The sequence below is a fragment of the Capricornis sumatraensis genome, chromosome 9 (genome assembly GCF_032405125.1).
Source record: "Capricornis sumatraensis isolate serow.1 chromosome 9, serow.2, whole genome shotgun sequence".
NCBI lineage: Eukaryota > Metazoa > Chordata > Mammalia > Artiodactyla > Bovidae > Capricornis > Capricornis sumatraensis.
This window is the reverse complement of record NC_091077.1, coordinates 27,653,143-27,680,016: the sequence shown is the minus strand read 5'-3', so window position 1 is coordinate 27,680,016 and position 26,874 is coordinate 27,653,143.

Genomic DNA, 26,874 nt, shown 5'->3' with positions numbered 1-26,874 from the left:
TTTCCAAATTTGTTGGCATATGGAGTGCAGCACTTTCACAGCATCATCTTTCAGGATTTGAAATAGCTCAACTGGAATGCCATCACCTCCACTAACTAGAAACAGCAATATGGTTACTCCAAATCTTAACCTCAATAAGCACTTCACTCAAGGTGGCTGCGGATGATAATTTAATTAACTTCTTGGCTACAGCTAAGAAGGGATTCCACAGTATTATCACAGGATGTTAATGGAGTTCTCATGACCCTGACCCAACCCAGAACAGAAGACCAATTCCACGTCCTCTAAAGCCTCATTTTCCTGAGTCTTTCACTGAAAACCCATCCTTTGTGCCAAAATCTATCCATGCTTTATTATTGATTGCAAGAAAGAGAAAAAACTATGGTAAATTTAAATAAAAAAGGATTTAAGGGTAAAAAATAGGTCATGGGATCAGTGAGATGCTTGAAAACAACAGGCTTAAATGGCAGGCTAGGTTAGATGGGAAAGCATAGACAAGGTAACATACAAAATAATCACACCAAAGCTTTTGGCAGAGTCAACACTTGACACATAGCACCATAGTTGCTTGAACTTGATGCTTCTTTTACAAACTCCTGGACTTCCCCTAAATGTTTAGATCATTTCTTTAAGAGTCAAAGTCCTGGGTAAAAACACTCAATTAGACAAGCCTGTGTCCATGTCTCCTGCTAAAGCTGAAACTAATCATCCCTTAAACACAAAGGTATTTGGATTTAACATGAAAAGTCAAATTTGTACTAACACTAGCAATAAGCAGAAACAAAATATAGTATAAAATATCTTATTCTGTACACAATTAAAAGCTAAAATATGTTTGAATAAATATAAAATGACAGATTTTTTATGAGGAAAACCACATAGTTTTACTGAATGACACAAAATACAATCTGAATAAATGATAAGATACACTATTTTCTTAGAAGGGAAAATCAGTGGTATAAAAATACTTAAACTCAATAAATTTATCATTAAATTCAAGTAAATCACAGTAAAATTTTCAGTTCTTTTCACTGACTTTAGTAAGCTGACTTTATAATTGTATCAAGGGAGTGTGCAAGCATAGGCAGTCTAGACTATTTTGAAAGATAAAATAGTGGCAAGGGACTCACACTACAGATGCTAAAAATAATTATAAAGGTATAGAAATAAAAATGGATAGTTGGTGAAGTTTTATGGTGCATATGGTTTCTGTCACATCTACTCAATTCTGTTATCATAGCACAAAAGCAGCATATATGTGGCTGTGTTTCAAGAAAACTGTTCACAGACATGGAAATTTGAATTTCCAATAATTTTCATGTGTCATGAAGTAGTATTCTTTCTATTTCTTTTGCAACTACTTAAAAATGTAAAAGACATTCTTTGCTCACAGGTCCTACAAAATCAGGCAAAAGGTTTTATTTGGCCTTGGGCCATAGTTTGCTCACTCTTATTCTAAATTATAGAACATGATTACTAATATTTACACTATGATTTAATTCCATTTATGACATTATGATAAAATTTTTCAGTTTGGCTAAAATGAGTGATTACTGGGTGGGCCAATTAAGAACTGGTTAGTAGAACATGAAAATAAATGCTGCTTGAACTGTCTGACCTTAGGTAAGTTTATTTGTAAAATTAGGATATTTACAGTATTTCCCCCCACAGGACTTTTTGATGAATAAATAAGGCAGAGTGTCAAAATCATTTAGGACTGGTGCCTGGTACAAACTAAGAGTTCAATAAATGATAAATTAATAATAGGCTCCAAATCTCTGGTTGCATGGGCAAGTTCATCCTTAATGTGAAAAAAGACTCTGGTAGCTATAGTAAGATTTCTAATAATTTCATCCTGTTGGCAAAACCACCCCAGTAGGGAGAAGGATGCAATTAAACATTCAATTCATCTAACTCCCCTGATTCTGGTTCTATACTATCAGGAAACAACTTCCAACAATTTAACCACTCATATAATCTATTTTCAGATCATCTCAGGCTCTGTAGTACTAATGTATTATTGCAAATATTCATTTTTGTAGCCGATCATGGGAACTGAGTTTAAGAGAGTGTATCCCAGAATTTGAATCCACTTGCAGTATGCTAAAAATAAGATTTTTAAGGCTGAAGACTGTTAGATCCTGAACCTTGATAAATTCACCAAGGTAATGAGAGATGATCACAAAGGCCCCCTCCAAAGTTCATATCATCCTGATATCATCGAATCCATGTGGGTGCTAAATAGCTGTTCTAGCAGTACTATTCCCTCTGGGTGTTGGTGCTTACCACATTCCTGTTCCTCTGCCTAGGTACTGAGGCTTCCATTTAAGCATTACGTGGTCAGGTAAGGAAAGTCTTTTAGTAATCACATCACATTGCAAAGCAGACAAAGTAATACTATGGCTGGAGAGGATGATATTTTTAAAAAGTGACAAAATTAAATAGAGGAGATAGAAGATGTTTACTTCCTACCAATGCTATTAATTCTGCTTTTGTCATAAATATTTATTAAATACCAGCAAACCCCCTGCTCCTTAAGGTCTTTAAAAATACACATTGTGTCCACAGGCTTTATACACAGATACAGGTCCAATGTGTTACTGGACGGCTGTTGTCAACATGAACCCCGGCTGTCTTCGGGGGCTCATTGTAGATGTGGGAAATTGCATTGCACTGACTAATGACCAATTTGTGGTAGAAAGTGGAAGACTTTGCCTGTCTCATAGAAATGCTCATTAATGCTTTAATCTTTCTCCTTCAACCTGATTGCATCTGTTAACCTTCTTACTTAATGTACTCCTGAGTGGGCAGTGAGGATTTAGGGTGAGGTTTTCATTACGTGTGTCTCTGATTTTTTTCTTTTAACATACATCTATCTCCTTTTATATGCACAACAAATGCATTTAGCTCACAAGCAGAGCAAAGCACTCTCAGAGTAACTGATTCATTTAGCGGTGCTTGGCTTCCTGTGCGTGTCAGCGGCAGGTGACATTTAGCCCAGGCTTTATCTCAGTTGTGGTAATTACGGGGCTGACATGAGCTCTCACACACAGCACAGATTGTTTTCAGCAGATGTAACCAAGCAACTCTGCTTTCTCTTGAGCAGTTTATCTGGCTTTCAAATTGTGGCATTCCATAAAGACACACACGCACATACGCATGCACACACACACACACACAAATGGTTTAATGTCATTTTTGTGAAAATGCTCACTCTTTGTTGCTCTGACTATATTGATTTATGCCATGAGGTGGTGGAATGGGATATCTTCATTGTATGCAACTTCTGCATTACATGCTGGTAGTGAATCCTGTTAACAGAAAGGTTATTGTTATAGTAATGTATCTCAGCAGTGCACCAAATGCTACTTTAATGATGTAATTAATATGCTTGGATTTACCATTTGATGTTCTTAGGCACCAGTTGTGTTACTGATGGGATAGCCATGATTTTTTTTTTATTTCCTGTGAGCAGTATATTTATCTTAGAGAAGTTGGAATGGAAATAAAATGTTCTAATAAAGGAAGTCACAGGCCCTAATAACAGTTAATTATTTGTGCCAGACATATCTGAGCGTTGTGGCAACTTTCAGGATAATTCCTAAGTTCAAACAACTTTCATTTATATTTAATCAAATTATTTGTCCTGAATACCATGATATGAGAAAAAAAGAAAAAAAGAATCACTTGGCTCTTTATTTTTTCCGTTTTAACTGACATTCTATTTCCAGTTTCTGAGATCACTCTGGTCAGTGAGCAACTACTTTACAGAAAATACATAATCACCCAGAACCATAATTCAAAACATGTCAGTTATATTATCTTTGCTATAAGTTGTGACTATATAAATGTTCAAATTTTCATTTAACTGAATTGTATGGCTAGACATGATGCTGTTTAATGGATAGGGACAAGTAATAGAATTACTACTAATAAATTACTACATTGTAGATAATGAAATACATGCAAGTTTCAGCTCAATGGTTCTGAGCAAAGTGCTGGACTGATGGCAGTAAGTTTGAAAGAGGCTTAGGTCAGGTCAGGGATGAAGGGAAATGATGAGTGAGAACCTAGCTAATCAGAGGAGAATTGCCCACTGCCATTATGAACAGAAACAGGAAAAGAGAGAGAAAGAGCAAAGGAGGAGGGGGGAACAAACTTGGCCAATACTACTTATGAAAATCAATCCATTTGTTTAAAAACGGAGGAAAAAATATCTCAGAGGTATTTCTAGACCTTTAAATGTTATAATAAATATTGGATGAATTGAGGTTGAGCCAGATTGTAATTATGAAAAATAAAGCTTTCTGTTAAGTAGAATTTCCATAAGAAATGTTAACCTCTGGCATTTAAATAAGAAGGCAAGGGATGAGGTGCCATCACGAATAAATGTTAAACCTGAGCAAGATATGGACTTATCAAAAAAAACTGAAAAGAATTTTCTAGCCTGTCCTCAAATTCCATCAAGGAATTCAATGTATTGTATGAATTATCTACCACTTAATATGCCAAATATGGATTTGAAATAAAAATACTAAGTGACAGTTAACATCACATAGTACTTTTACTTCATTGTGAGGGAAGCTATCTTTTGATAGAATTTACCTACATCCCATAAGACACTTTAAGTGGCAACTATCTTTTAAGAATGCGCTTATTCATAATACCATTTTTCAAACAAATGAACATTGACTGGAATTAAAATTCCATTCACTTAACACAAACTCAGCTTCTATCTAGTATAAAACATCACCGGTGTCAAGTCATTTCAAAATCCTTTGTTAACTGATAATTGACCTCAGAAATGCTCTGGATGCGGGTTTCCATCACAATGCATTTACCTACAATGTGCAGAGGACAGTTTTTGTATTATTTCTTTCAGTCTTTTCTCTGCCCAGAGAAATGAAGGAAACCAGATGGACCAGACAATGAAGGGAGAAAGATTCTGAGTAGGAAGAAAAACAAGTTCAAATGCTGGTTGGCACTCTACCACCTTGCCAGTCTTGAACTCCTTCATTTAGAAAGTCATTGATACTTGCCACGTCCCTTCCTTGCAGAGTGGTTAGCAAATAATCACACCAATGTGTCTGAGATCTTTTCAGGGAAGCCTTGATATTACTATAAAGGGGTATCGTTGAAATAAATCTCAGAAAATCTCCTAACAACCATTCCCTGTATAAAACATCCACCCTCTTTGAAAAGTGAATTTCAAGCTTAGCAAAAAATCACCATAATAACAGGGCTGAAAACTGAATCCTTCCACTTCCTTATAGACCACAAGAGAAAAGCAAACCAAGCTGTAAGTTATTCTCCCAGTGAGATGAAAGAGAACAGAGCATAATCAGCCCCACACACAGCCTACAGCAGGCCATGGACACGTGCGATCAATGCACAGCTGTGGGCTGGCTTTGGAGACAGACCCTGTCTCACAGCCCATCACTCAGAGGTCATAATATTTTGTGACTCTTCTCTCTGAACAGAATAAAACCTGCAGATAGTTAAAGAGAATGAAAGTTCTGTTTAAAGCAGTGGAGTGGAAGGAAGGGTAAAAGGGAGCTGATGAAAACCAAACGTCTCCCATATGGCTCTGCATAGCACTGCTGGAGGGCCATGTAAAAAATTAATCCAACTCATACAATTCTGCTTAAGGCCAAGTATGTGCACATAATGAAAATGCAACTCAAATATGACACATCTGGGTTTTTTGACAACATTGTGTGATGCAGGATTAATCTGCCTTAATAATTGATTAAGTTGGCAATTTATTGTGTTTTTTTTGCCCCTTATACTTTAGGACCTGGCATGATTGGGAATGGAAAAGATATCTCCTCCTATCTTAGAGAGTAAAAGGATTATGAACATTTACCATCCTTTCAAGTGATATCACTTTCTAATATATGTAAGCTTAGTGGTTACTCTTTTCACATGTTATGGGATAGCTAAATTCTTCTAAGAGGTAACAGAGCTTTATAATCCATTAATAGAATTTTCTGTGAAGCTCAAGCTCTGGTTTCTGTCCGTTGTTTTTAACCTAAATAGTTGGAATGGCAAAACTTTAAAGAGATGTTCTTCTAGATCATTTTAGCCAAAAAAAGGACAGAAACAATGAGTTTGAATGAGATCAGATGTGAAAATGGGACCATTCCTAAGTGCGCACTGATCCCCATGTCATTTGTCTTCCTCTGGAAAGCATATGCAGAACAAAATGAATCAAGTTGTAGTATGAATTGAGTGAATAATTCAAGGCCTATATACCAAACTAGAGACTGAGTAGAGGCACATACAGACACTGATTTATTTAACAGTAAGGTCTGCGCCAGGCAATCAGTTCTACAGATTTGTCTACAGACAAAACATAACCCTCTTGCAAAGAGTGACTGAGAGCTTTGCAGCAGGGTTAGCCTATAGATAAGAGATAAGGATTCAGTATTATAGTGAATATTCAGGATTATAAACATTTAAAAGTGTGTCTGGCTAATCATCCCCTCATATTTGCTCCCCTAGCAATTGTTTGCATCTGTAATAGACTTTTCCCACTCCGTTACAACTGTTTACTTATCTTATTTCTAGACTGTGAACACCTTGAGATTACTTATTCTGGTCTATTCATCTTTACTTCCTCAAAATGCAGCACAATGTTTCAGACATATACTTGAGTTAACTCATATACTTAATGAGTTAAATTTATACCTAGTGTGCCCACTATTTCACACGTTACTCTGGGTACTGTAGGTTCACAGATCCAACCAAAACCTGCCTTCAGAGAGCTCATAGTTCAAAGGGGGTGAATCTGAGCTGATGGGCAATTGCAAAAGCTCTGCATTAGTTCACTTCTAATGTTCTCATACAGCATAAGGGTTGTACAGGCCAGAGGGGGGCATCTAGTTTGTCTTCCCTTCCTTATCTCTCCTGGGCTAACTCTAAGTCGATGCAGTGATTGAGATGAGTTAGAAAAAGAACCTTTTATTTGGCTCTGTGTCCAGACAATGCTAGCCCAAAAAGAAAAGCAAAAAGAAGAGAACTAATGGGACATTTGTACAGCTTTACCTCAGAAACAAATAAATTAGTAGACAAACAAATAAAAATATGAGATCCTGGGAATAAGAAAAACGAAGCAGCACCACTGCCTAGAGATTAGGCTGAGGACACACGCTCTAAAGGACCTGTGACAGAAAGTCAGGGAGATGCACAGACTTCATGATGTGGTGAGACAATAGGCAGGGGAACTCTAAGTCAGTCTGCCACTGTGGCCTGCAAGCATGATTACGAGAACAATATAAAGTGCAAAAACATCTACAAATAGCTAAAATCAAGTACAGGCTAAATTGTAAGGATGAAGAGCAGCAACTTCATCCAGCGGCTTTGGGGTTCCCACCAGCAGCACCCGTTCACATCTCTGCAGAGGTACATCCTGCCCGAGTCCAGGCCTGCATGCAGAGCTCAGCTGATATATGAGGTGTGGTTGTTGATTGTTTAGGGGCATTTATTTACATGTGCTGCCCTTTCTGGAGACTTTCTTTAAAAATTCTTTTATGTTTATTTTGTCCTATTCCAGAGGCAAGCTTCCCTGGTGGCTCAGACAGTAAAGAATGTGCCTACAATGCAGGAGATCTGGGTTCAATCCCTGGGTCGGGAAGACCCCTGGAGAAGGGAATGGTCACCCACTCCAGTATTCTTGCCTGGAAAATTCTATGGATAGAGGAGCCTGGAAGGCTACAGTCCATGGAGTCGCAAAGAGTCAAGACATGACTGAGCAACTAACACTTTGACTTTCATCCCAGAGGCATGAGGCCTGGCATGAGGACCATGGAAAGGAGGCAGAGAGGAAGGGCACTGTGGGCCTTTATCTGTGTTGTAGTTGGTAGAGAAAAAATGCAGGGGTAGGGCTCAAGAAGTTTTTTCCATGAGAGTGTTTTGTGGAAACTGAGTGGTACCAACAGGTTTGTGAGTCTCTATTACTCAATGGTGAGGTCCCCAGAAACAGTAGAGTGTATTTGCAAGGGACATAAAAGTTGCCTTAATGATAAGTGATAAGAACAAGAGTTATTTATGTCTGTGTGGCTTGGTTTTATGCACAAGGCTGGTGAGAAGTGATGAAATTGGGGTACATTGTGACATGACTAATGATGTGGAACTACACATCATCTGTCTACTTCTTCATGCCCTAGAATCTCACTTTCTTGCTTCCCTTCTGACTTTTATTTCTTCTTGAGATTTTCATATGTTTTTGGTAGGTGGAAATATTTCCTTCTGATGGATCTACGTATTCTTATGTACATTTTGTTTAGCTCAGACCGTAACTCATTTTTTTTCCTTTATAAACTATTTCCATTTCTTGATGTCTTTGAAATTGTAAGATTAATATGTGCTTCTTGTAACAAGTCAAATAATACAACAAAAGATGTAAGAGGGCAATGCACATTACCCCTTGCACAAACCCCAAATCGCTAATCTCACTCCCACTGGGGTAACCAACATCAACATCTGGTGTGTGTTATTCCCCCTTTCCCCTGGCTCATACATGTGTAAAATATACACACGTGTATGTAATTTATTCATTTGTTTGTTTTACTAGAAGAATAAGTATATACATATTTTGAAACTTCCTTCCTTCATTTAACATAATTTGGATATCCTTACAATTCACAGATATACATCTAAATCCATTTTTTAATCTATTCATGCACCATATCATACATTTTATATACATAGGGTCAAACCATTCATGGTGAATTTAGAACTATTTTAGTGACTATATATTCAGAAAAGAGCTCCCATTACAAATGTCTGTAGCTTAATGTGTTTTCTCACAGTGAACACACATAAATTCCACCAAAACAACAAAGAAAAAGAAAACCAGCAGTACCTAGAAGCTCCTCAACCCCTCATAGTCACTACTCTCCTCTGCCCAGTGTTTACTATCCTGACTTCTAACATCATGATTTTGTCTTTTTAAACAATTATATACAGATGTAGAGAACAAATGTATGTATACCAAAGTGGGGAAGAGGGGAAGTGGGATGAACTGGGAGATTAGAATCAATATATATACACTACTCTATATGAAACAGATAATAAGGATGCACTGTATAGCACAGGGAAGTCTGCTCAACGCCCTGTGGTGACCTAAATGGGAAGGAAATCCAAAAGAGAGGTGTGTGTTATGCACTCAGTGATGCCTAGCTCTTTGCAACCCCATGGACTGTAGCTCTCAAGGCTCCTCTGACCATGGAGTTCTCCAGGCAAGAATACTGCAATGGGTTACCATTCCCTTCTCCAGGAGATTTTCCTGACTCAGGGGTCAAAACCAGGTCTCCCACAGTGCAGGCAGATTCTTTACCACTGACCCACCAGGGAAACCTGAAAGGATGTTTGTAAATATACAACTGATTCATTTTGCTATACAGCAGAAATTAACACAACGTTGTAAAGCAACTATGCTGCTGCTGCTGCTAAGTCGCTTCAGTCGTGTCCGACTCTGTGCGACCCCATAGACGGCAGCCCACCAGGCTCCCCCGTCCCTGGGATTCTCCAGGCAAGAATACTGGAGTGGGTCACCATGTCCTTCTCCAATGCATGAAAGTGAAAAGTGAAAGTGAAGTCGCTCAGTCATGCCCGACTCTTTGCGACCCCATGGACTGTAGCCTATGAGGCTCCTCTGTCCATGGGATTTTCCAGGCAAGAGTACTGGAGTGGGGTGCCATTGCCTTCATAAAAATTAATTTTAAAATTATATGAAGGAAATCATCAGTATACAAGCTTCTGTATCTGGCTTCTTCCACTCTCTAGTATGATTATGAGTTTTATCCATATTTTTATATGTAATTTGATTATCTTCCATGCTGGATAGGAGTTTAGTAAACAAATATAACACAGTTAGGGTTGTATCCAGTTTGGAAACTGACACTCATAATGTGGCTGCAGACCTCAAAATATGGAAACTTCCCCAAAACTAGTCTCCTAGAAATCAAAAAATTAATGAATTACCTTTTTCCCCAAAGGTCTCGCTTCCACCAGTACACCAAAAATCTGTTTTAAAATTCAAAGTTGAAGTTTGATTGATTGATTTTATTCAGCACTTTTGAAATGCCAAAGACAGTCTGGGTGGAGTGTTCTAGCTGCCTGGACTGAGAGCTAGAGTCTCATGTTTCAGTGAAGCGCAAGTATAGACAATTGAAAGGCACTGGACGATACTGGCAAAAACTCCCATAGCATCTACAACCATACTTTTCAGTGAAGAATGGCAACAGTAACCATCATTCTGCACGTGAAATGAAAGTCGCTCAGTTGTGTCCGGCTCTTCGCGACCCCATGGACTGTATAGTCCATGAAATTCTCCAGACCAGAATATTGGAGTGGGTAGCCTTTCCCTTCTCCAGGGGATCTCCCCAACCCAGGGGTCGAACCCAGTTCTCCCGTACTGCAGGCGGATTCTTTACCAGCTGAGCCACAAGGGAAGCATAGCAGGATATAAACTAGAAGCCTGAAATCCAAGAGAGGTAACAGTCAGAGGGACCTGAAAAGAACTATTGAAGAATTTCAACTGTCCAGTAAAATGTGGAAACAGAGAATATGGAATGGATGCAAGGGAAATAAGCGAGGGCAAGGAAGGAAAGTTGGAGCCGAAAATTTGTAAAGGAAAGAGCAATGACTCAGCAAGTGATGAGATAGCAAAAACAACTTTTTTAAAAAATAGGAATTTATATAGGTGAAGGAGATCAAAAGATACAAACTTCCAGTTATAAGTCCTGAGGAGGAAAGGAACAGGATGGTGACTATAGTTAAAAATACAGTACATGTATATTTGAATGTTTGAAACTCAACATTAAAAAAATTTAAATCTTGGCATTCAGTCCCATCACTTCATGGCAAACAGAAGGGTAAAAAGTGGAAGCAATGACAGATTTTATTTTCTTGGGCTTCAAAATCACTGCAGACTGGGACTGCAGCCATGAAATTAAAAGACGCTTGCTTCTTGAAAGGAAAGCTATGACAAACCTAAACAGCATATTAAAAAGCAGAGATGCCGCTTTGCTGACAAAGGTCCACAAAGTCAAATCTATGGTTTTTCTAGTAGTCATGTATGGATATGAAAGTTGGACCATAAAGAAAACTGAGCACCAAAGAATTGATGCTTTCAAACTGTGGTGCTGGAGAAGACTCTTGAGAGTCCCTTGGACTACAAGGAGATCAAACCAGTCAATTCTAAAGGAAAGCAACCCTGAATATTCATTGGAAGGACTGTTGCTGAAGCCGAAGCTCCAATACTTTGGCCACTTGATGCAAAGAGTGGACTCAATGGAAAAGACCCTGATTCTGGGAAAGATTGAAGCAAAAGGAGAAGGGGGCAGCAGAGGATCAGATGGTTCAAAGGCATCACTGGACATGAATTTGAGCAAACTCGGGTGATAGAGGAGGATAGAGGAGCTAGTGTGCCACAGTCCATGGGGTTGCAAAGAGTCAGACAGGACTTAGTGACTGAACAACAGAAACAACAAGAAAGAGGGTAACTTCTAAAAGTTCTCATCACGAGAAAAAATATGTATAAAGGTATGTGGTGATGGTGGCTAACTAAATTTATTGTGATGATTATTTCACAATATATACACATATCAAATCAACATGTTATTCACCTAAAACTAACATAATGTTATATGTAAAGATATCAGTTCAGTTCAGTTCAGTTGCTCAGTCATGTCCGACTCTTTGCGACCCCATGAATTGCAGCACGCCAGGCCTCCCTGTCCATCACCAACTCCTGGAGTTCACTCAGACTCACGTCCATCAAGTCAGTGATGCCATCCAGCCATCTCATCCTCTGTCATCCCCTTCTCCTCCTGCCCCTAATCCCTCTCAGCATCAGAGTGTTTTCCAATGAGTCAACTCTACGCATGAGGTGGCCAAAGTACTAGAGTTTCAGCTTTAGCATCGTTCCTTCCAAAGAAATCCCAGGGCTGATCTCCTTCAGAATGAATTGGTTGGATATAGGAATGGATAAATCTAATTTTAAACAATTTTCATTGCTTTGATCATACTAGCTTCCATATATCATTGAATACAGCTGATTTTTATTCTCTGAAATTTCCACATTCGTCAATCACTTAACTTGCTAAAATATATTTGTAACTGCAAAATCATTCATTGAGTCATTTTCACAGTCATTTGCAGACGTACAGAATAGTGAGAAATTTGAGTTGAACAAAGTACTCATTCCCAGCTTGGACTGAATAAGACAATCCTCTGCCTTCTTGTTTAGGCTCTCATATTGCAAACAAGTGTCCTTTTGGTCATCTGTTTAATGTACTGATCTATTTAACGTACTGTTTTCTCACTTTTGTGCTTTTCACTGGTGTATCCACTGTTTAAAATGGCCCCAACGTCGTTTCACCTTTAGGGAAGCAATGGTGTCTGTTCTACATGGGTTTGGGCGGGGAAGGACAGTGCAGCCCACTTATTCTATGATAGAGCAGAATCTGGGGACATCTCTTTGAGCGGAGAGCATGTGTAGACAGGAAAAAAATGTTTAAAGTTTCATCTCCATGTAGGAGCTCATTGTTCCCAAATCTCTTCTTTTCAAAAGGTTGGCAGTGAATGTGGTAAAATCTTTAAATAGCCCCTAGGCATAGTCTGAAGCTGTCCAGCGTCCCTTAGCATAGAAAAGGTGTGATATGACTTACAGAGAAAGAAATCTTTCTTTAGGCATGGCTGTTGACTACCAGTTCAGTGTTAATGAATCAAAACATATATGAAATAATGTGCCTTTAAACGCAAACACACATCATGGTATGTATCAATCAGTTGATGAAAATGTGACTGAAAGGTTTGCCAGAACTTTATCCTATCTTTCCACTAGAAGCAATAGTTCTGCTGCTGCTGCTGCTGCTAAGTCGCTTCAGTCGTGTCCAGCTCTGTGCAACCCCATATTTGCTAATTTATCGCTCACAGTGACGGTCTACAACATGTGTGTGTGTTAGTTGCTCAGTCATTCCCAGCTCTTGGCGACTCCATGGACTATAGCCCACCAAGCTCCTCTGTCCTTGGAATTCTCCAGGCAAGAATATGGGAGTGGGTTGCCATTCCCTTCTCCAGGGGATCTTCCTGTCCCAGGTATTGAACTTGGGTCTCCTGCATGGCAGGCAGATTCTTTACCATCTGAGCCTCCAGGAAAGCCTTGTCTACAACACCACTATTGCAAATAAGAAGAGACTGTATCTAATAAAGTCAGCTGCATACAAGGGTCTTTTGAGAGGAACTTTATATGTGTTTGAATAGAAGCAGGGGTATAAATTCAGAAGAGGGAAGAAGATGCAGTCGAAATTATGCTGTTGCTTCCAAGGACTGTATCTCATGGTGGTGTGATGCTTGAATAACATCAGTTCTGTATGAACAGGAAAGTAACTAGGCCAAGACTGGATACTGACAAGCTGTTAAAACATGATTTTGTGTGCTCAAATAACCTCTTCAGGACGACAACATCTCTCTTTGGAAAATGAACAGCATCCCATCTATCAATCTTGAGGGAATGTTGTCAGCATGAAAGTGAAAATATCTAGAAAGTGTTAAGGATGAACTTGTTAATTATTGCCAAATAAAATACAGTAAAATAATGTTTAATGAAAATTAGCACATAACACATTCACAAATTCCATCTTCAAAATCAATTATATGGCTTATATCTCTAGGAATATATAATTAAAAGAAAAGGGCTTACCTTTTTTACTTTTAGAATATATAGCTGGAATACACAAACAGTCAAGCACACAAGAGTATCGTTATTTGTATCAAGTTATGCAGAAACACAGAATCGAGTGATTGCACCACTAGTTTCATCGTCTCATCAAATATAAAATGAAGGTCAAAAATGAAATGAATAAAATGTATAAATGAAACTTCAGAATGTTTCTAGTTGTGCCTCTGAAGAATTCATAACATTAGTATGCTCTGATTTTTTTCTTGCTTATTTTTGCATTAAAATCAGACTCTAAAAGAAACCAACAAAATGACATACTATGACACCATTAAAGGGATGACATTGCCCATTGAATATCATTTAGCTTGAATCAGTGGTAGTACTATTAATTTCTCCCTTTTTAATGCACACTTTAGCTAGCACATGACCCATACCATGCGCATCAGTTACACCCCAGGGACCAGATATTAAGAGCAAGTGCTACGAATGGTTTATTTTACAATTGCTGTGAAATAAAAGCTGATGGAAATGAGCCACTGGTGAATTACTTGCCAGTAAAAACAACAATATTTGTATCACTACTGAAAAGCTGCCTCCTGCAAAGGAGGTGTAGCAGGAGTTTTCTTGTGCTCTTCATGCAGAAACACAGAAATACAAGAGGTTAAGGAAATAAACAGTTAAGAGCCTGAAGTTTATTATTTGCAGTTAAACAGAATACATTTTAGTAGCTGAGTTCCTGTACCATGACTAATTAAAGCACAATTTGGACACACACACACACATACACACACAATCATGGAAACAAAATAAAAAAATAAAAATTATTTCCAAATAAACCAGTCCATCAGATCTTTCCTCTTATAAAAGAAATATTAATATGACTTCAATCTTTTGACGTAGGTGATATTTCTAGAGCAATATGGAGGAAGAAAATTAAAATCTCATGGCACGTTTTTCCCAGAAGTAATTCACCCCTGGTTTTGTTGTTGTTGTTTAAATTTAAGATCGTTGCTTCTTCTTGCGTATTGCTTATCTATTAAACTCAGTCAATATCAGAACTATTTATATTCTCACAGAAGATATGCAAATGGGCTCTGATCCTTGGTGACTCAGACAGTAAAATCTGCCTGCAATGCAAGAGACCCAGGTTAAATCCCTGGGTCAGGAAGAGACCCTGGAGGCGAGAATGGCTACCCACTCCAGTATTCTTGCCTGGGAAATCCCACGGACAGAGGAGTCTGGCGGGTTATAGTCCATGAGGTTGCAAGGAGTTGAAAACCCTCACTGAAAACCTTCACTTTTTTCAGAAAATACATAATTCTAACTCAGTGTAATCCATACATAAAGACTTTATCAGTATGGAAAGGAAGCACTCGACTTATTTAAATCCAATGCTCAAATATAATATCAATTACTCCCAGCTTCTTGTTCTTAACTAGATTTAATCTGTTAACCTCTCACCTTTCTTTAAAGAGAGACAGAATGAGCAATAGACATGAAAGAAAATGGAGTTTGCAAGAATAAAATGGCATGATGGCATACACTAAAAGTAAGAAGACCCGTTAATTATCCTGCTTACAGGTTTACACACACACACTTCTGCCTATTGTCTATGATTAACTGGACTGTACGGCTGTTGTTCCTTTTACTGAAAGCTTTGACCTTTTTCTTAAGTCCAATCTAACACAAGGAAATCATTATTCATTTCTCTCCCACTCAAAGTCTAGATGCAGATTTGAAAATGTTATTTATTGTCTGGCTGTTAGTCTTTAACATGCAGCCGTTATTACGAAAAGAGACAGCTGGCTGAATCGACCTATCCTTTACTGCCCCCAAGGCCACGCATACCTAATTCAAGGATATCAGATAATGGTATGTGGCATGATTTACATGCAGAGAATTCAGAATTCATTGTGAGCCTATTTATAACTACAGCACTTTCGATAGAGAAGATGATTTAATAGAGGTTGTAAGGGTTTTCTGACAAGAAGCATTAATATTAGAACCTTTTCCCAAGTGCTGCAAACAGTGGTGCGGAGCTGTAGCTTGCCTGAGCTATTTTTCATTGGAGATCCTTTTTCTGTTCATTAGCTCTTACATTCCTGGGGTTGAGAAGCCACTGTTTTAACTCTAATTTGTATGTAATGAGGGTATTCAAAACAAGGAGAATTTCCTTCATTAACAAAGCTTAAAAAAAAAGCTGGTAACTGATGAAAAAGGACATCTAATCTCATAGAGATTTAACAAGTCCAGTTTTTGCAGGTGGTATTGGGAAAACCAAGGATCTGCTCTCTAGAAATGGTCAAGGTTGATGATAAAGATTCTGTAATGTCTTTTCAAAAGAGAAACAAGCTGATGTCTTAGCCAATACATCTCCCTTTAATAAAACTAACACTAATGGATGAGGCTGCCTCTGGGTATTGCTAAGAACGTAAAGGCAGGTCTATTTGCTTTCACAGATGCTGCTCTGCCAATCACTTCAGAAGGCATTTTGGGATGCCTCAAGTATTTTTTTTTAAAGAAAAAAAAAATGATACCATTGATTTAACAGTCATGAGAATTAACCACACATTTGAAAATGCAGCTTAATGGAGCATGTTATCAAATAAATCTTTTTTAATAAGACTTCCGGTTTACAAAAGATGAAACGAATCAGCACCTTTGGGGGTACATTTTATTTTTAATTTGAAATGTAAAACCAGTGTTCTAGTTCAAATGTATCTCTAACTGGAACTGCTTGGCATTTATTTTGAAAAGCATGTACAGTATAGCTTTAGGGGTGGCAAATTTCCATTGGGGATAAAATATTTCCTCTAGATTACTATCAACTCAAATTCAAGCTTTAGAAATCTCTAGATGTCATAATGAATGATTTATATGTACAAGGCTGAATTTTGTTGTTTATTAAATAGGAAAAAAATGATTCTGAAGTCTAAATTTGAACTAATACCTAATTTTTATTAGTATCTCAGATTAATCATTATAACCTATCTAAAATTATTTTTTTAATTCACCATTTACAACAAAAATAGTATCTTTCAAGAAGTCTTCTAGTAAAAATAAAAGCAGCCAGTGAAAAATAATATCCCTAGTACACACATCATCTTAAAGCCAAGTTCATCTAGCACTCTCTGTTCACTGCTACTTCATGTTGCTACTGTACTTAAAACATTTAAGAGTCTTTATTTGGTTGCCTGGAAATAATGGGTGTACAGGTAAAATGCAGAACTCAAGCTAGACAAGTTCTGTCTTGTTTGAACCGAAGGGAAATAAGATCCCCCTATTTCACTTGGCTCAAAACAATTGGTGACAGTATGCCTTCTTGAAAAATCAGGGTTGGATCTATGTCATATTGTTTATAAACTATCATTTCAGTTGTATTTTTTTTAAGAGGCTTAAAGGCAAACACAACAAAGACTATCAAAACTAAAGCAGATGGTATGATCCTGTATTCTTGGATCTATATCAAATCAAATGAAATCAGAATTAAGTTATTTTGAAGGATATAAATCCTATGGTGCAGAGGACTGAATGTTTTCCTGTTTCCTCTTATAAACTTGCCATTAGTCAACTTGAACTCAGTACGTAGGATAATGCCCTCTCTCTTCAGGTTTTCTGGTGTGAAAGGGAGTTGACAGTTGACTGCCAGTGTTTCCAATGAAGTGAAGAGAAAACTGGCAAAATGTTTACTAAAATTTGTGATAAACATGAAATGAAAATAACAACTAATGACACAAAAATAAAGATAAATAAGTTTGTAATTGAGAATTTATTTCCCTTAAAGTAGAAAAATTTAGGTTGCTTTCCTTGTTGATTTAAATAAGGTAGCCCAGATAATCAATACTTACTAAACAAATCTCATATTCCATATACTTCCTAAAATCATCTCAAATGATATATATGAAGCAATCTAGAAAACCATATATTGCTTTAGAAATATAAGATACTATGTGTAGCAATAAATTATAAGTGAAAAAGTTAACAATTACATTTCTTCCAAATTTAACAAAAAGATATACCCTTCCAAATTAATAACTTATCTTGGAGATCTGAAATCTATATATTCTAAGACTTAATTTAGATTCCAAGGTACAACCTTATCAGAGTCTTGGAATATATGTTTCCAAAGCAAGACAAGAACGCATAGTCAATACTTAGATGAGGATGTGGAAATAAATTATTTCCATAATATTTAGAGAAGTGTTTCAAGCTTCAGATTACAAGAAATATATTTTCAAATCTCCAGAGATGACAACTAGGTTTATTCTTCTCAAAGATGGTAACACAAATTTGATATATGCTGTAAAGTAAAATTATTTTCAGCAATATGGCAGTGAGTTTCCTTAGAAAATTTTATTATTTAAAAGATCAAATAGCTATTCGATAGAGGACCAAATATCTAGGAGAGTGGCTATTTCTATCAAAGGATACAACCCTTTTTCATCTCACAGATAGAAAACTATCAGAAAAAAAGCCACTTTACCTTGTTCCTTCAGGCACTGAAAAAGTACTAGGTACAGAAAAACATAAGAAAGCAAGACTTCACATGCAATAGCTTAGAGCCTCGCATATATTGATATATGCTTGAAGTGAAGTGAAGTGAATTCGCTCAGTCGTGTCCGACTCGTTGCGACCCCATGGGCTGTAAACTACCAGGCTCCTCTGTCCATGGGATTTTCCAGGCAGTAGTCCTGGAGTGGATTGCCATTTCCTTCTCCAGGGGATCTTCCCAACCCAGGGATCGAACCCGTGTCTCCAGCATTGTAGACAGACCCTTTACCTTCTGAGCCAGCAGGGAAGCCACCAGTAAATGCTTACTGACTCCCTAATTCAGTAGTACTTAAAAGTGGGGAGGAGAGGTGCAAGGCAGAAATTTTGCTTCCCAGGGATATTTGCCAGCCTCTGATGAAACTTTAATTATCAAGACTTGAGGAGAATAATTTTGTAGGTCATCACAATTGGGGATGATAGGTTTCTACCAGCACCTAATGTGTAGAATCCAGGAATTTTGCTAAACATCCTATAATCCCAAGGAAACCTCTACAACAAAGAACTTTTCAGCCCAAAATGCCAATTGTGTCGAGATTGAGATACTCTCCCCTAATTGCATGTAATATATGATACACTGGGAAAGTTGGATGATGGGTACATGGAGACTGTCTAGTTCTACAACTTCTCATGAGTCTATACTTTTTTCAAAATAAAAACTTTTTTTATGTTTAGTTTTTAAGAGGAAACACTAAGATCAGATGAGTCTAGCTCCGGAGAGAATTTAAATAAGGAGAGTTCTGAGAATAAATTCCTAGGAAGTCAATATACATGGCTAGCAAAAATGTAACAAAGGAACATCTAAGGACAGTATGAAGATGAAAGTCAAAGGAAATAGGTTTTCACACACACACACACACACAGACACACACACACACACACACACACACACGTGGTGATCAATAGCATCCACTGCTAAAGAGGAAGGAATGGGGTAGCCTGGTGTTGAAAATGACTGCTGAACTATAAGTACAGGGACAAGAGGAAATGGAAGCAGCAAGTGAACTCTTTCAAGAAAATTAACAGACAGAAGAAAGAAAAAGCCACACAACAGACTAAGAAGAGATAAAGCAAAGAGATTCAACTTGTCATAGGACAACAGAATACATTTTTAAGTATTACTTAAAAATGAGGAGTCCTGTGAGGAGGCGAAGTGTTTGCACCTTCAAGAAAAAGAGAAAATAAATGACAGGGAGATGCTAAAAAGAAGGAGATGGGATCAACTGCTCATATAGAAACATCAGCCTTCTAGAATATAACTAAATGTGACCAAATCAGAGAGACAAATATTTTAAATTTGAGAAGCGTCATAATATGAATGACTGCTATTAGGTTTTATGAATTATAACATATTTTACAAAATAATACAAGCCTAGGTATAATGAATCAAAACTGAAACCGACCATCGTAATGCTGCTGCGCCTGAAGGCGTATAGGCAGTTCCACATGGTTCATAATGACACAGGATTTACTGACTTATAATCCTAAAACTAAATGCTATGGATAATTTTACTTTCTTATACATACTTTGTGGGTCTAAAATTTTAAAAAACATATGTACATAAGAATTTTAGAGCAAAACTCAGTTTATATGTGTCACATTAAAAATAAATATGTAATAGCTTATATACTAGGTTCTTTTAAAGCTAAGAATCAGTCTTTTCTAAAGGAGATATTTAACACTAAGACTTGCTCAATAATTAACTGATGATAAACCACCCTTACATGTGATGCCAAGCTTATCGATATTAGCCTTATTTGAAATACATTGGTCACATACATACATTTCTGACATGCGTTATAGACCAATGCCTGGTGATGAAACAAAATAGTCTCCAGGGAATGGAAGGCTTTACTTGAAGAGTTTGAAAGTCATCAAAGTTCTTGAAAATAGCTAACAATATTCTATTGACAAGAGGAAAGAAAAGAAACTTTAATAACAGAGAGTAAGGCTTTCTTATTTTTATTAATGTGGATCATAGCTTTGAACCATATTTTCTGCATGAGTGCATATACATAGCACCAAATATTATCAGGATCAAATATGATAGGGTAGCAAATATACAAGCATGAAAATTCATATGAAAATCCTAGGAGAATACTCACTATCCTGCCAAACACAGTTATCTTGGAAAATTGAGAAACTAAAGGAGGGGTCTTAGAAGAAATTTCATTTTTATTCCATATATTCCTTATCATTTTAGCTTTTTTCTCTAATAAATATATTTGTGTTTATTTTATAATTAAATAAGTATATGTTTAAAAATTAAAGAAAATATTTGATATATACTTACATCCTACCTCAGCATATAATTATGAATATACGTGATGTAAGGAATGCTCAAGGCAAGTTAGCTGTTATTATACTACTTTGCCAAGATAATGGTAATGATTCTCTGAAGGCATATGGCAGATAAAGATTAAAAGTTGCAAATGGACACTCTTCCCATTGAGAGATAGTGTATATTTCCCCTGTTATTGAATCTGGCCTAGCCCATAGCTACCTTGGTCAATAAAATATGGAAATTTTAAAAATATGTATGTGATAAAAGTGATATCCTACTGGTTCTGAGGCCAAACTTTAAGGGAACTGGCAGCCTCTTTTGCGGTCTCATGGAGCCCTGAGTCACTCAGTAAGGACAGATGTCCTTAAGCTACTGAACTGGGAGAAGCCTAGGCTATCTGGAGAAGTACTAGATGAGACACTGTGTGGTGAGAAAAGAGTTTCTGTGACTATGGAGAGGCAGCAGAAGGAAGTACCTTGGTGATGAAGGAAGAGTTCTGTATCATGATTCTCATAGTAGTCATATGAATCCATATAAGATAAATATCATAGATCTATATACAAAGACATGTAAAAAATGAACACATGTGAAAAGCAGTAAAACTCTAGTAAAAGCTATAGTTTAATTAATTGTACTGAGCAACACAATTTAAGAGAGAGTGAAAAAGCTGGCTTAAAACTCAACATTCAAAAAACGAAGATTGTGGCATCTGGTCCCATCACTTCATGGCAAATAGATGGGGAAACAGTGGAAACAGTGACAGACTTTATTTTCTGGGGCTCCAAAATCACTGCAGATGGTGACTGCAGCTATGAAATTAAAAGACGCCTGTTCCTTAGAAGAAAAGCTATGACAAACCTAGACAGCATATTAAAAAGTGGAGGCATTACTTTGCTGACAAAGGTCCATATAGTCAAGGCTATGGTTTTTCCAGTAGTCATGTATGGATGTGAGAGTTGGACCACAAAGAAGGCTGAGCAACAAAGAATTGATGCTTTTGAACTGTGGTTTTGGAAAGACTCTTGAGAGTCCCTTGGACAGCAAGGAGATCAAACCAGTCCAACCTAAAGGAAATCAGTCCTGAATATTCATTGGAAGGACTATGCTGAAGCTGAAACTCCAATACTTTGGCCACCTGATGCAAAGAACTGCCTCATTTGAAAAGACCCTGATGCTGGGAAAGAGTGAAGGCAGGAGGAGAAGGGGACAACAGAGTACAAGATGGCTGGATGGCATCACTGACTCAATGGACAGGAGTTTGAACAAGCTTCAGGAGATGGTGATGGACAGGGAAGCCTGGCGTGCTGCAGTCCATGAGGCTGCAAAGAGTCAGACATGACTGAGTGACTTAACAACAACAATAATTGCACAGAGAAATTACCTGACATCACCAAAACATCAGGTATGTGACTGAGGAAGTCATTTTGAAAATGGATCCTCTGGAAATGACACCTGATAAATCAGAGACAAACTCCCCAACCAAACATTATCAGACCCAAAAAATTATGAGTAAAAATTAAAATGGTGTTTTTAAACCTCTGAGATTTGAGGTAGTTTGTTATACAGCTATCGACTAAAAAGGTAGAGTTAAAGAGTCTTTTCTTTTTTGTCTTATATTCTTAAATTTTTCTATAGTAATCATGTACTTCTTTGATATACAAATAAATTATAATCTGGAGATATTATTTTGGTCCATGTGAAAAGTCTGAGAGAAGATGAAGCAGTTTCCAGTAGAAAAGCACTCCACACAAACAATTAATAAAGCTGGCTTTATCTATAGATCTATATCTATAGATCTGTTAAAAGATCCTTCAGACAGTCAGTTAAGAAATATGAATCAGAGGGCTAAAGTTTTGTGCAAGAGGAAAACTATAGATGTTGAGCTTTGGGTCAGCCATACTAATCAGACAGAGTAGACTTTAGCAAGAAGAATAACTACAGACACAAATATTTCATCATGATAAAGTGGCACGCACAACAGTAAGATATAACAATTCTAAATCAATATGTTCACAAAACACTGTAAAAATATATAAAGAAAAAACTGACAGAATATGAGGAGCAATAGATACATTCACACTTGAATAGACATTAACTTACTTCTTGTAATAGCTGATAGAATAGGCAAACAAAAAATAATTCATAAAGATATGTGAATTAACATCAACCACAATTAACAAAATTGACCAATTCAAGATTCATGTTGAATAGCACCTAGCAAGGACACTTACACTGTGTTCAGAATTACTTTCATATGAATTTTTCTTTCAGTGTTTTAGGCTCCTTTAAAAGACACTACACATAAGAAGATATTCCAATGGCTAATAAACATAAGAACAAAGTTCAGCACATTAGTTATTTGGGAACTGCAAATTAAAACTTTAATGCTGTATCTCTACATACATACCAAAATGACTAAAGTGGAAAAGACAGCCAATGTCAAGTGTTGGTAAGGAAGTGTGTGGAACAACTGGAACTAACACAATTTGGAAAACTTGTTTGGCAGTATCCCCTGAAGTGGAACACGTGAATACAGTGTGTGTGCATGCTCAGTGGCTCAGTCCTATCCAGCTCTTTGCAACCCCATGCACTGTAGCCTGCCAGGCTCCTCTTCCCATGGAATTTTCCAGGCAACAACACTGGGGTGGGTTGCTACCTCCTACTCCAGGGATCTTCCCAACCCAGGGATCGAACCCATGTCTTTTGTAACTCCTGCATTGGCAGGTAGATTCTTTACCAGTTACCCATCAATTCTTCCCCCCAGGTATCTATGCTTCACTCCAAGCCCCAGTATTCAGTTACCCAAAAAAAAAAAAAAAAGAAAAGCATGCAAATACTCACTACAAAAGACATGCATAACTTTCATAAAAGCACTATTTTTAATAGCCAAAAACTGAGAAAATTTCTTAATATTCATCATAATTTAATAGAGTAATAATTGTTAATATAGTCAGAAAATGAAATGCTACACAGCAATAAGGATGAGCAAACCAGAGCTACACACAGACATAGACAAATCTCACAAACATAATGTTGATCAAAAGAGATCAAACAACAAAGAGTAAATACTGTATAGTTTCTCTTTTATAATAGTGTAGACATAGAGCTGCACCACCCAGATATCCCAGTGGAGATTATGCTGTCCTAATTGCTGGCTGTGTAGTGAGAAGACAGTTTTCAGCTGTCAGACCCTTCAGGAAGCACCTCAGTTGCAGAGAACTGCCTTACCCACATTCAATAACTGATGGAGGCAAAGATATAAATAAATGCCTGGCAATTTGGACCCAATGTTGGGTAATGCTGGACAGCTATGTTAGGTTCAGAGCTCATGGAGGAGGAGCCTGAGGCTGGCAAGTCTACACCCCAGCTCTATTTCTCTCTCTGCAGCATATGATGTCAGAACAGGTCAAGCTGACCTATGGTGTTAGAAATCAGGATAGTGACTATCCTTGGGTTGCGGATGGAGGGGACTCTGCCTGGAGGGAGGCAGGCTTCTGTGATGCTGGTGACATTCTGTTTCTGAGATCTATTTAACTTTGAAGTTTCATCAAACTATACAATTATAATTTGGGCATTTATCTATATGTATGTTACACTTTGAAGGTAAAAATAAATATATGTATAAAAGGTAAAATGTACAAATACACTGAAATATGAACACTTTATAGGTATTATGCTTCAATAAAATGTTCACCTAAAAATTTTGACTTTAAAATAGATGAATGAGGTGATTAATTTTCTCAAATTAAATAAAAATATTGATTTGAGTTTTTAAAAAGATATGAGATTAGTCATTATCTCATTCACTGACTACTCTGGGATTTTGCACACGTCTCTTAAATTCCCCAAGCCCACAGTTTCTCAACTATAATGAACTAAAAATTTGTCCCTATTTGCAAGTCATATATATATATATATATATATATATATATATATATATACACACTCATTTTTCAATCCCACATCTGTTATGAGTAACAGATAATTGGGTTTTTTTATACCAATTTTCTGATAGCAAAACAGCTTCTGTAAAGGTCAGGCCATGTGCTAGAAACTACAAAGTCAATGAGTTGCAGAGAAAGCTCTAGAATCCAAGGTTCCTGAATTGTGTCTTCAACATCAAAGCAAAACAGTTTAAGAGAGGTATGCTAATGGAAACAACAATCTAGAAAGATTAAGCACAGAGAAAAAAATGAGAGAAAAATGATTAGACATTAGGAGAAAGCCTGATTCAAAGTGTCAGAGTGATAGTGAAGAGAGAATTCAGACTTTATAGTGTGGAAAAAAAAAAAAAAACTAAAATTACTCAAAATAAATAACCCAGTGGAAAAAAACAAAAGACAATGATTAAGAGAGGAAGAGGCAAAGAATATCTCCTAGTTTGTAGGAGCTATAGTACTTATGATAGAAATCTTGTGATTCAATGTTCTATCTTCATTCTTATAACTGAGATTCTAAGACATAATCCTATCATAAGCAAAGAAGTGTTTCTTAGTGAATTGTCATTCTATTGGTCTGAAAATTCAGTATTTTCTCTGAAGATCTGACTCTATACTCTGTTCTTCTGGATAAAACGTTAAATTCTATTTAAACTTCACTAACAGAATCATACAAACTTTAAAAACAAAAAAGGAAAACAATAAGGTCTTCCCCTTCTTTAAAAACAAGGCTCAATGTAAATTTAAGAAAGTATAAATTACACAGCAACTTCCATCCAGCCTTCATTCTGTACTAAACTCTGACTTCCTCACTTTGATTTATGGCACACTTGTTTCTCTCAGGAATCTTTAAGGGACAGTTAGTTGGTCCAAATTCAACTTAGTCACACTGCTTGCCAAATAAAAACGCTCTAGTGCGTCCTTTGGAGAAGGCAATGGCACCCCACTCCAATACTCTTGCCTGGAAAATCCCATGGATGGAGGAGCCTGGTAGGCAGCAGTCCATGGGGGTGCAAAGAGTCGGACACGACTGAGCGACTTCACTTTCACTTTTCACTTTCATGCATTGGAGAAGGAAATGGCGACCCACTCCAGTGTTCTTGCCTGGAGAATCCCAGGGACCGGGGAGCCTGGTGGGCTGCCGTCTATGGGCTCGCAGAGTCGGACACAACTGAAGTGACGCAGCAGCAGCAGCAGCAGCAGCAGTGTGTCCTTTAATGTTTTGATGCCTATCTTCTTTTGAATACCTTATGAAGTTTACAATTCCTCAAGTACTGGAAAAATGCCCAATCTTTGCTGCACTGTCCAGTTACCCTTCAATCCTAAAAAATCCCTGGTTTGCCAATTAAATCAGTTAATTTGTAGGCCAATTAAGTTAGATCAATCTAAAGTAATTAAATTGGTTGTTTGGTATCATATAGGACCAGCATAAAACAAAATAAATCTTATGCCCATAAGTCAGAAATAGCTGAACAAATGAATCTTTAGAATGCATTCTTCTTATGAAACAACAAGATGCTATGAAGAACAACCAATTCACAGATATGCACCAGTTCACAGGTGTGCATGTGTGCTAAATCGCTTCAGTCATGTCCAACTCTTTGCAACCCCATGGACTGTACCCCATCAGGCTCCTCTGTCCATGGGATTCTCTAGGCAAGAATATGAGAGAGGGTTGCCATGCCCTCCTCCAGGGGATCTTCCCCAACCAGGGATTGAACCCACATCTCCTGTAGTTCCTGCATTGCAGGCAGATTCTTTACCACTGATCCATTGTGGAAGCTTAATTCATAGGCACTTTATCCTTTTGCCTCAATTTCTTGCTGCCTCCCACCACCCTGTTTGGATGATATGAAATACTTATAAGAGTAATTCTAAAAGATATAAACAGCAGTTCCCCAAGAAACTATTAAATCAGAGTGACACATTTTCTTTTACATATATTCCACAAAATGCTAAACAATTAAATTTCCTGTAAAGTGAACTAAGAAACTTGTCAATCACAAAGCCACATTCATTCATCAACATTTTTAGGGATTTATAGAACCAATAGTGCTCAGACTCAGAAGGCCCTAACGATTATTAGGAAAGGTACTTTAGAATTCTCTTTGCATTAGATTTTAATGTTATGGCCCCCGAAACTTTAAAGTCTAGTTGTACACCTGAACTAAATTAAACATTAGTGAATTTTTTCCATCTAAAATGTGTTTCTATTTCAAATAATTAGTCCGTTTAGACAAAAAAGTTGCTCAGTCGTGTCTGACTCTTTGTGACCCCGTGGATTACACAGTCCATGGAATTCTCCAGGCCAGAATACTGGAGTGGGATAGAATCCTCCCACAATGTGGGAGACCTGGATTTGATCCCTGGGTTGGGAAAATACCCTGGAGAAGGGAAAGGCTACCCACTCCAG